Source organism: Panthera uncia, chromosome F2 (genome assembly GCF_023721935.1).
Source record: "Panthera uncia isolate 11264 chromosome F2, Puncia_PCG_1.0, whole genome shotgun sequence".
NCBI lineage: Eukaryota > Metazoa > Chordata > Mammalia > Carnivora > Felidae > Panthera > Panthera uncia.
In genome coordinates, this window is record NC_064812.1 from 52,933,219 (window position 1) to 52,945,086 (window position 11,868).

The following is an 11,868-nucleotide window of genomic DNA, read 5'->3' on the forward strand; positions in this document are numbered from 1 at the left end:
ATTAAATTCAACAAAAACCGACCATCAACAAGGCATATCTATGCCAAAATCTATACCCAAAATCTATAAAGAATTTACCAAACTCAACACCCAAAAAATAAATAATCCAGTGAAGCAAAAGACATGGGCAAAAGACATGAATAGACACTTCTCCAAAGAAGACATCCAGATGGCCAAGCAACACATGGAAAAATGCTCAACATCACTCATCATCAGGGAAATACAAATCAAAACCACAATGAGATATCACCTCACACCTGTCAGAATGGCTCACATTAACAACTCAGGCAACAACAGATGTTGGCGAGGATGCGGAGAGAGAGGATCTCGTTTGCACTGTTGTGGGAAAGCAAACTGGTGCAGCCACTCTGGAAAACAGTATGGAGGTTCCTCAAAAATTAAAAACAGAACTTCCCTATGACCTAGCAATTGCACTACTATGTATTTATCCAAGGGATACAGGTGTGCTGTTTCGAAGGGACACATGCACCCCAATGTTTATAGCAGCACTATCAACAATAGCCAAAGGATGGAAAGAGCCCAAATGTCCATCGATGGATGAATGGATAAAGAAGATGTGGTATACATATACAATGGAGTATTACTCAGCAATAAAAATGAATGAAATCTTGCCATTTGCAACTATGTGGATGCAACTAGAGCTAAGTGAAATTAGTCAGAGAAAGACAAATATCATATGACTTCACTCATATGAGGACTTTAAGACACAGAACAGATGAACACAAGGGAAAGGAAGCAAAAATAATATAAAAACAGGGAGGGGGACAAAACATAAGAAACTCTTAAATATGGAGAACAAACAGCGGGTTACCGGAGGGGTTGTGGGAGGGGGGATGGGCTAAATGCGTAATGGGCGTAAGGAATCTATCCCTGAAATCATTGTTGCACTATATGCTAACTAACTTGGATGTAAATTAAAAAAAAAAAAAAGTAGAATCTAGTGATTCATCACTTATATAAAACATCCAGTGCTCATCAATTTTACCTAATTTTAATGAATTGAGATTTAAATTTAAAAATCGGTTCTTGGTTTGAGTTATTAGAAAAATTTTAACTGTATTTGGAACAACTTGGATATTCGAATCTACTTGCTTTGACTATAAATTTTGTGACATCTACATACACACCAGATTCAGGCTTAGTTAAAAAAAAAGGATACAAAATATCTCAATTTTTAAAATATCTGTTATATGTTGCAATGATATTATCTTGGATATAATGGATTAAATAAAACCTATTTTTAAAATTAAAAAAAAAAAGAATATGTGTCATCATTGCATATGGCAGGTATAAGGGGTGTGGAAATTAGGGAGTAAATCTTTTCTCCTGGGTTGTGAAGACTTCCTAGGGGACAATGGGCAGGACAATTTATTTATATGTTAACTTTTAAAATTAATACATTTCAATTTTTATATTAGATATTTTCTGTTCATCCGTTGAATTTGCTTTACGACCTGACAATAATTTGTGATTAAGTCTAAAGAGTCTACTCCAGACCTGGCATGCAGAAAACACTCAATAAATACTGTTGGCCAATCTTCTAGACTCTTTTAAAGGATACTTTCTAGAGAATTAGTTGTGAAAGTTTGCTGTCAACCTCACATTTTGTGAAACTAGTATCTCTGGGATGTGTAGTCTAGTGAGGCACAAGTTTCACTCCACATGGGATACGATTAACCATCAGGCTCTATTAGAAGCTTGCACCAAAGCAGACTATTATATACAAATGGAGGCATGATGAGGCATTTCCATACCCCATGCCACTCTTCTCTTGACATCGTGTCAATACAAATCTTCCGGTATTCTTTCCTTAACTCAGTTAGGCCCTGGGTTGACATTAGCATAATTGACCTAGAAATTATAGATAATAGCAGCAAGAAATGGTTTTAACAGGCTAGACAACATTATTTAGTCTTTTTCTATAATTCCCTTTTTATTACTGTTATTTCACTCTCTTTAATCTATTTACCACCCCTTGTGGAAGCACCAAGGCCTTTGAGACTGCTGTGAAGCACCCTTTCTGCGAAAGCCAAGCCTCCTTAAAATGTCATCATTCCTCACAATAACCTTCAAGGTCAGTTACTTAATGATTTTATGTTCCAAGGAGAATTGGGAGACTCTAGGTTAAGTGTCTTTCCCCAGACAAATCAGTAGCACAGCTGGGGTCAGAACTGTACTTTTGGCTCCAGTTAATTCAATTGGAAAATAATGTACCCCCTGTCCCCCACCCCCACCCCACTAGGATTGCTGCCAAGACCATTCAGCAGGTAAAAGTGTAGTATTCTGGCTGTGAGCCTGTATTTTACCTTTAATAAATGGGCATGCTTATTCTTCCCAGGTGACTCATCAATGAGCCTTAGTCTTTCGACTTAGCTATGCACTAAAGTTTACGTGAGGATGGGATCCAGGGCACTGCATGGGATTACAGCAATAAGAGCCTTTTTGTCTAGAAGCTTTCCATCAGTATTAATGTGAAAAACTCAAAAAGTACCCTTCTTGCCATATGTGGAGCAGAATAACCTGGCTAATGTATGTGGAGCCTGTCCTATTGGCACATAAGTACCTTTGGCAATAGTCCCAACAAATCTTAGCGAGTATCCAAGGTCAAGTTTTGTCAACACTTGGGTGGAAGTCATCCAGAGAAAACCCCAGGTGTGGCAAGAGATATGTAGATGATTCAGTAGTTGACATTCTCCCTTCTGAGTCAATAATTAACCCCAGCATGCTATTATTGGCATTCTGAAGCCTCCTGTAATTTGCATGGCTTAAAAATTAGACTCAGTAGAAACTACTGGTCCTAAAGATAGTCAAGAGAAAGCAATGAACCTGGTTGTAGCTACATCTCAGAATTAATTGGCTACATAAATTCTGTCAAGTTCTTCGGGATTTTCTGTAAAAAAAATTTGCTTTAATTTTTCCATAAAAGCATAATTTCCTTGGAAAAATTAGTGTGGACATTACAGCTGTGACGTAGCATCTTGACAGTTGTGGGAATAGTTTTCTCGTGCTGGAGAACTGCTTTGAGTTTCTTCCAAAAGAGAAGGCCACATGTGAATTGTAGTTGGGCAATGAGGCTCAGACACTTCAGTCTCTCGGTGGCTACAGACACTTTTCTCTTCAGGGAAAGACACATTTCTGAAGAAATAGCAGCTGAAATATTTATGCCCATTTACCTTAACCTTTTTAGTTTATATTCAGAATGTTGATACTTTTTTAAGTTTATTTATTTATTTTGAGAGAGACAGAGAGAGACAGAGAGAGAGAGAGAGCAGGGGAGGGGAAGAGAGAGAGAATCACAAGCAGGCTTCGCACTGTCATTGCAGAGCCCTATGCAGGACTCAAACTCGCGAACCACGAGATCATGACCTGAGTCGAAAGCAAGAGCTGGTCACTTAACAGACTGAGCCACCCCCAGAATGTTGATGCCTAAGTTTCTTAATTATACCTTCATTTTATTAAACCATAAATTCTTGATGTTTAGGATGAATATTTTCACTGCTATTTTTGCATAAGGGTTAAACAGGGCAACCCTGTTGATTAACAACTGTAAATATAGGCTGAATTTCTTCCTGGTTCATAGTCCAGATGACACATTATATGTTAACGTGTTCATGATGGTAACATTTGCAAGCAGCTGAAGAAAATCACTTTCGATAAAGATTTGTGAGGAAAAGAGACCAATCTAAAGGAGGGATGGGAGGGTATAACTGATCCAGACATATCCGCTCTACCAAGTAATATCTTTTGATGAATGGTCACTATGATTTGACAGAATGGGGAAACTGCTAAATTAAGAGACCACTTAGAAGCAAAAATAGTAAATATATAAGTGTTCAAACTACTCTCATAAGCTTGATAATTTTTTTTTATTTTAGTTTTACTGAGGAATAACTGACATATAACCCTGTAAGATATTTAAAATGTACATTGTAGTGATTTGATATACATATGCATTATGGAAGGACTCCCCCAGTCAAGTTAATTAACATACACATCCATCCCTTCATGTATTTCTTTCTTTCTTTTTTCCAGTAGGAACATTTATGTTCTACTCTGCTAGCAAATTTCAGTTATACCGTATAGTGTTATCAATTACTGTCACCATGTTTTACACTAAATCCTCAGAACTAACTCATCTTACAGCAGAAAGTTTGTACACTTTCACCAACCTCTTCCTACTTCCACTCCACCCTCAAACCCTGGAAACTAGCTTTCTACAATCTGTGTCGATGAGTTTGACTGTTTTAAAAATTTTATTTATTTTTTGGATTCTACATGTAAGTGATGCCATATTTGTCTTTCTCTGTCTGGCTTATTCCACTCAGTTCAGCCAAATTGCCACAAACAGCAGGATTTCCTTATTTTTTATGGCTGAATAGTATTTCACTATATCGATGTGAGATAGATAGATGTATATACATCTATCTATCTCACATCTTTGTTCATTCATCCATGGACACTTAGGTTGTTTCCATGTCTTAGTTATTGTAAATAGTGCTGCAATGAACATGGGAGTGAAGACATTTCTTCAATATCCTATTTTCGTTTTCATTTCCTTTAGATATGTATCCTGGGGTAGAGTTGTGTCATATTTCTAGTTTGTTAATTTTTTAGGAAACTTCAGTGTTTTCCATAGTAGCAGTACCAACAGTGCACAAGAATTCCCTTTTCTCCACATCCTCACCAACGCTTGTCATCTCTTGGCTTTTAATTATAGCCATTCTAATGGAAGGGAGATAGTATTGTTGTTTTGATTTGCATTTTCCTGATAATTAGTGATGTGGAGCATCTTTTTTTTTTTTTTTTCTCTTTTATTTATTTTTGAGAGAGAGCACAAGCAGGGGAGGGGAAGAGAGAGAGAGAATCCCAAGCAGGCTCCACACTGTCAGCACAGAGCCTTGAACTCATGACTCCTGAGATCATGACCTGAGCCGAAATCAAGAATCTGGCACTTAACCAACTGAGTCACCCAGGTGCCTTGTGGAGCATCTTTTCATGTACCTGTTGACCATTTATATGCATCCTTTGGAGAAATTCAGCTTCTCTAGCCATTTTTTAATCAGTTTGGTTTTTGTTTTGTTTTGCTATTGAGTTGTATGGGTTCTTCATATATTTCGGACATTAAGCCCTTATCAGATACGTAGTTTGCAAATATTTTCTCCCATCATAGATTGCCTTTTCCTTTTTCAATGGTTTCCTTTGGGATGCAAAAGTTTTCTTAGTTTTATATAATACCACTCTTCTATTTTGCTTTTGCTCCCTTTGCATTGCTGTCAAATAACAAGAAATTACTGCCAAAATCAATTTCAAGGAGTTATTCTCTGTATTTTTCTCTAAACATTTTACAATCTCAGGTCTAATGATCAAGTCTTCAGTCGATTTTGAGTTTATTATTGTGTACGATGTAAGATATGGGTACAGTTCATTCTTTTGCATGTGACTGTCTAGTTTTCCCAACACCGTTTATTTAAGATATGACCCTCCTGCACTATATGTTCTTGGTTCTGTTGTCAATTGATTGAGCATATGTATACATGGGTTTCTTTCTGGACTCTATTCTCTTCCATTGATCTATATCTGTTTTTGTGCCAATACCAAACTGTTTTCATTGCTGTAACTTCTTAAAAACTTTTTAGAATGTTTATTTATTTTTGAGAAAGAGAGAGAGAGACAGAGCACGAGCGTGGAAGGGGCAGAGAGAGAGGGAAATACAGAATCCAAAGCAAGCTCCAGGCTCCCAGCTGTCAGCACAGAGCCTGACATGGGGCTCAAACCCATGAGCTGTGGGATCATGACCTGAGCCAAAGTCAGATGCTCAACCAACTGAGCCACCCAGGCGCCCCTGCAACTTTTTAATATAGTTTGAAATCAGGGAGTGTGATGCCTCTACCTTAGTTCTTCTTTCCAAGATTGCTTTGGCTATTCACAGTCTTTTGTGGTTCCCCACAAATTAAGAATGATTGTTCTATTTCTGTGAAAAATGCCATTGGAATTTTGACAGGAATTACATTGAATCTGTAGATTACTTTGAGTAGTAAGTACATTTTCACATCAGTTCTTCTAGTCCATGAGTATGGAGTATCTTTCCATTTATTTGTGTCTTTTTCAATTTCTTTCATCCATGTCTTATAGTGTTTAGTGTAGAGATCTTTCATCTTCTTGGGTAAATGTATTCCTAGGTATTTATTTTTTGAGGTACAATTGTAAATAGGATTGTTTTCTCAATTTCTCTTTCTGATGGTTTGTTTTTAGCATATAAAATGCAACTGATTTTTTTTTTTTTTTGTAAATTGACTTCGTATCCTGCAACTTTACTGAATTTATTAGTATTAGTGTATTAGTTCTGAAAGGTCCTTGGTAGAGTCCTTAGAGGGTTGTTTTTTTTTTTTTTTTTTTTTTTTTTTTAACATACAGTATCACATCATCTGCAAATAGAAACAGTTTGGATGACTTTTATTTCTTTATATCCTACCTAATTGCTCTGGTTAGGAGTTCCTGTAGTGTGTTAAATAAAAGTTATGAGAGTGGGCATCCTTGTCTTGTTGCTGATCTTAGAAGAAAAGCTTTCAGCTTTTTAACATTGAATATGATGTTAGCTGTGGATTTGTCACATATAGACTTTATTATGTTGAGGTATACCGTCTATATGCAGTTTGTTGCATTTTTATTATGAATGGATGTTGAATTTTGTCAAGTGCGTTTTCCTGCAACTATTTAGATGATCAGATAATTTTTATCCTTCGTTTTGTTAATGTGATGGATCACATTAATTTGTGGATGTTAAACCATCTTTATGTTCCTGAAATAAATCCCACTTGATCATGGTGTGTGATTCTTTTAACGTACTTTGAATTTAATTTGCTAATATTTTGTTGAAAATTTTTGCATTTATGTTCATCAGGATATTGACCTGTAATTTTATTTTCTTGTAATGTCCTTGTCTTATTTTGGTGCCAGGATAATGCTGGCCTTGGAAAATGAGTTTGGAAGTGTTCCTTTTTCTTCAATTTTTTTTGAGTAGTTTGAGAAGGAGTAGTATTAATTCTTTCTCAAGTGTTTGGTAGAATTAACCAGTGCAACTATTCAGTTTTGGACTCTTATTTGTTGGGAGGTTTTGATCACTAATTCAATCTCCTTACCAATAATTGGTCTGTTTAGATTTTCTATCTTTTCATGATTCAGTCTTGGTAGATTGTATGTTTCTAGAAATGTATCCATTTCTTCTAGGTTGTCTGATTTGTTGGTTGTGATTATCTAGTTCACATCTGAAATTTAAATAGGAAAACCAGATGTTTTATATGACTGCTCTTCCTCACAGACATTCCCTGGGAAACCATGAAGACAAAAGTAGGACAGTGTTATGTTCCCAGCAACTCTAAGCAAAATGGGGCAGTGAAGGAGATTTATTCAGAGACCATAGCCAGCCTCTTGATAGTCAGACCCTCTTCTGATTCTAAAGCTCTCTCTTAGATTTTTCCACGGTAACATCCTTTCTCAATTGTGCTTTCCTGAATATTTTACACTCCACCTCCCCTGAAATGTGTCTGCTTTATTTCCCCCTTTCCTTTGGTACTAGATAGTAGATTGGCTAATCTAATAGACTCACTATGAGAAAATTTTGTAATTGTTAATAATAACTTAGCATGTTAACTCCTTAATGTTACCTTTTAACCAGTGCTCTCCATGCTTTAACCCAGTGGTTTTTTAATTACTTAAAAAATAAAAATAAAAAAAATGTTATCAAACGTATGTCCCCTTGGTACCACGGGTGGGTAGGGAATAGGTAAAAGCTAGTGATAATAGAAAAACAATGGAATGTTTATTTAAAATAAACTTTCTTAAACGACACCATCTATTAGATTTTCTAGATCAAGATTTTTTTTTTTAGCCAAAAGAATTAGGAGGCGGGATAGTATGAGTGGGAAGGAATAAAAGAAGCATTAGAAAGGAAAGGATGTATTGAATAAGAATGAAGAATATTGTCATTAAGTACAAAATGATTATATACAGTGAAGCAGAATGCTGTTCTTGTCAAATGAGAAGGAACATTGAAATGCTTTCCCGAAATTAAGAAACCTAGTAGTTAAAATTATTAAAATACTCTTGAGAAAAAGTAACCATCTTCAAAATTATGCTGGCAATTTAGTGCTATTTTATGTATTATTCATGGTAGCCCAGAAAAAGAATTTTAGCCTAGGAAGAGAGTTTGTAAAAAGTGATTACCATAAGTCCCTTACTTTACAGATATATGAACTGAGGCACAGTGAATTTAAGTAACATGCTTAAGATCAATAAGTTATAGAACTGACATTGAATAAATAGCCTTTAATCTAATGCTCTTATACGGGCTGAGTATAAAGATGTCTACATCATAATCCCCAGAACCTGTGACTACATTACCTTAAATGCTAAAAGAGATTGTGCAGATGTGGTTAAGATAAGGATTATAAAAATGGGGAAATGATCCTGGTTTATCTGGGTGGGTCCAATGCAGTCACAAGCGTCCTTGTAAGAGAAAGACAGAAGCTGAGAAGCAGAAAAGAGATGAAATGGTGAAAGCAAAGCTCAGAGTAATATGCTCTGAAGATGGAAGAAAGGGTCACAACCAAGGAATGTAAGTGAACTTGAGAAGCTAGAAATAGCAAGGAAGTAATTATCTCCTAGGGCCTCCAGAAGAAATGAAGCTGTGCCAACACTTTGATTTTAGTTCATAAAACCCATTTCAGATTTCTGACCTGCAGAAATGTAAGATAATAAATTTGTGTTGTTTTCCGCCACCAGGATTGCATTAGTTATAGCAGCAATAGGAAACTAATACATGCCTTTCCATCTAAACTGCTTACTTCATTTCATTGAAATAATCATGAGTGTTATTGAAAGGAGCAGAGAAATCCAGGAACTTTACTGAAAATTCAAATTACTGTTACTAGATAAACTGTAGCACAGATAGATGAACTCATTGTCTAGTTTTCCCACAGGCTAACATTTGAACAAAAGTCACTATTTAAAAAAATTCTTTTAAAGTTTAAAATAATTTTTAAAAATGACTAAATTGTTTTAAAATACAATGGGAGATTCCTACTGTACTAGGAATCATTTTGTGCTAGGAAGCATTTGTTGGCTAGCTTAAGTAAAATGGAAACTAAAGTCTAGAAGAGAAGCCAAACTATAGAAAGAAGAGGAAATCTTACAAGAATCAAAGTGACCACTTTCTCTATCTTTCTGCCTCACCTTGCATGGTTCTTCCTCTCTTTGTGCACAGGCTTACCTGCAGCCTAGCTTTTTCCATTCCAGGTGATGCTGGGTTCAACATGTTAGCTCCAATTCTGGCTTTTTCTTAAATCCCACTTCACGTCTAGCAGACACTGACTGGAGTCACTTTTTCAAATATGATCTTCAAGCTGAGAAAAATAGAGAAGAGAGCTGGAGAATAAGATGAAAACAGGTACATCTGAATAAGATGCCCACCCTTGTCTAATCAGTTGGGACCATAGGGACCCAAGTTCCTACTCATTAAGGGTTGTGCAGGAGCACTATTAGAAAAGAATATGTGGTACAGACCAAGTGACCGATATGTTGATTACATCTCTAAATATTCAGGTATAAATTTATAACGTTAACTGCTATTATTGTTTTAAAAAGACAAAATACATAAATTAACACTTTCATTAGGCATAATAGGATTCATGATCAAACAAAGTAATGTAAAGCAAAACACATTAATAAGAGACCAACTTTTAGGAAAGCATCAAACAGGATGAATAAAAGTAAAGGTAAAAACTAATGAGTTAGGGGTGCTGGGTGGCTCAGTGGGTTAACATCCAACTTTTGATTTCAACTCAGGTCGTGATCTCAGGGTTGGGAGATTGAGCCCTGCATTGGGCTCTGTGCTGGGGCATGGAGTCTGCTTAAGATTTTCTCTCTCTCCCTCTTCCCCTCCCCACCACTCACGTTCTCTTTATCCCTCTCTCTCTCTAAAAAACAAAACAAAACAAAAAACAAACGTGTCAGAAAACAGAGAAAATTTAGAATCAATCACTTAATGTAAGTGCTTGAAATAATTACAGAGTGACATGAGTGAAAGAAACCCTCAGTAAATCAAATCAAGAAAAAGTGGACAGCAACAGAAGTAAATAGTATTATAAGTGAAAAATATAATAAAACTACAGATACCTAAAAGAATTAGAAAAGCAACAGAGTACCATGTGCACTATATACAAAAAGGCGAATATTATTTAGGAAAATAACAAACTGTTACTCCAGTTCAAATAGAAAACCAGCAACTCAGATTTTTTTAAGGTAAATAATAGTTCTCTGTCCAAACTTATTCTTGTCTCCAATTTAGTAGACAAGAAATTCCAAGTAACATCTTTTGATGAATGGCCACTATAATACCACAGAGTGGAGGTCGTATTATCACTAGCCATTATCTGTTCCCATCTCACCTACTTCCATCTCACAAATAATAAAGGCTTACTTACTTAGGCAATGATTTAATTCTTTTTAAAAAATGTTTATTATTTATATTTTTGAGAGAGAGAGAGAGACAGCATGAGCAGGGGAGGGGCAGAGAGAGAGGGAGACACAGAATCCGAAGCAGGCTCCAGGCTCTGAGCTGTCAGCACAGAGCCCGATGCGGAGCTTGAACTCACAAACTATGAGATCGTGACCTGAGCCAAAGCCGGATGCTTCACCGACTGAGCCACCCAGGTGCCCCTAAGATAATTCCAATAAAACGATGTTTTCATAAAATGACATCTGCGAGAAATGTTGGAATTTGCATTCACATTTTTCCTTTCCTGAAAGTTATTGCTCAACAGAGACTTTAATTCCTTAACCAGATAAGGTCCTCTGGTACCTCAACAATATGGGAAATTGGACTGGAGAGAAATCCTTGATCAAATAAAAGAAAATGGAGGCAATGAACCTGGTTATAAGATTAACCTTTGTAAGGTCAGTTTGCAGAACAATGAGCCGTGGACACCCACAATGCCGAAATCCCTCAGGTGGACCTTGATGTTCAGGTGCTAGAGAGCAGGCAGAACATGAGCTAAGGCACAAGGTAGGCACTATCCTAGGTTTGATGTGAGTGGTGGAAAGTATGGAGGTGAGGCGTGCTATCCAGGTGGTAGATAGCAGGTCAGGCGCCAGTCAGCTCTTGTCTCTTGGGGTGTCCGTTCCCAGCGATAATCACACCTGTGTGGGGTATAAAGGAAACGAAGTCTCTTTTTTTTTCTCCCCTCAGAGTAACCTGCTGAGGCTGTTAATGTTTTTCCTGCTTTTCAGGATTGATTCAGGCAATGAAATGCGGCAACAGAAAAGCAGACTGACTTTTACAACTAGCCCTTCTTTTCAGAAACTGAGACCATTCTTTCTGTGGTATTCTTTTTAATTCCAAACTGTGAACATTATAGCATATGGAGAAACCAATAGACTTAAGACTGTCACAGATTAAATAAAGGTTATAGGTGGCAAACTCATACAGGCAAGTTCATACAGAACAAGCTTATTTTAAGTGGATATTTGTAAAAGTACATACCATTTCCATCAGCAGGAGTTAACCCAGCTGTGCCAAAATTAGCAAGAGCCAAGACTGACAAATTCCTTTGGCTTTCTCCAGTAACTATTTTCTCTACTTTCATTATCCTGCTTCTGAATTTGGTGTGAAAATGCATCACAATTAATGTCTAACACGATGCCGTTTATGATGTGGTTTTAAATTCCTCGGGAAATGGAATTAAACCATCAGACCCATTCTCTAGGTCTCAGGTGAAAGGTTAATGGATTTACTAAAACGCTAAACAAATTCAAAGCAGTATCCTTTGGAGAGAGAGATGAGGAAAAGCA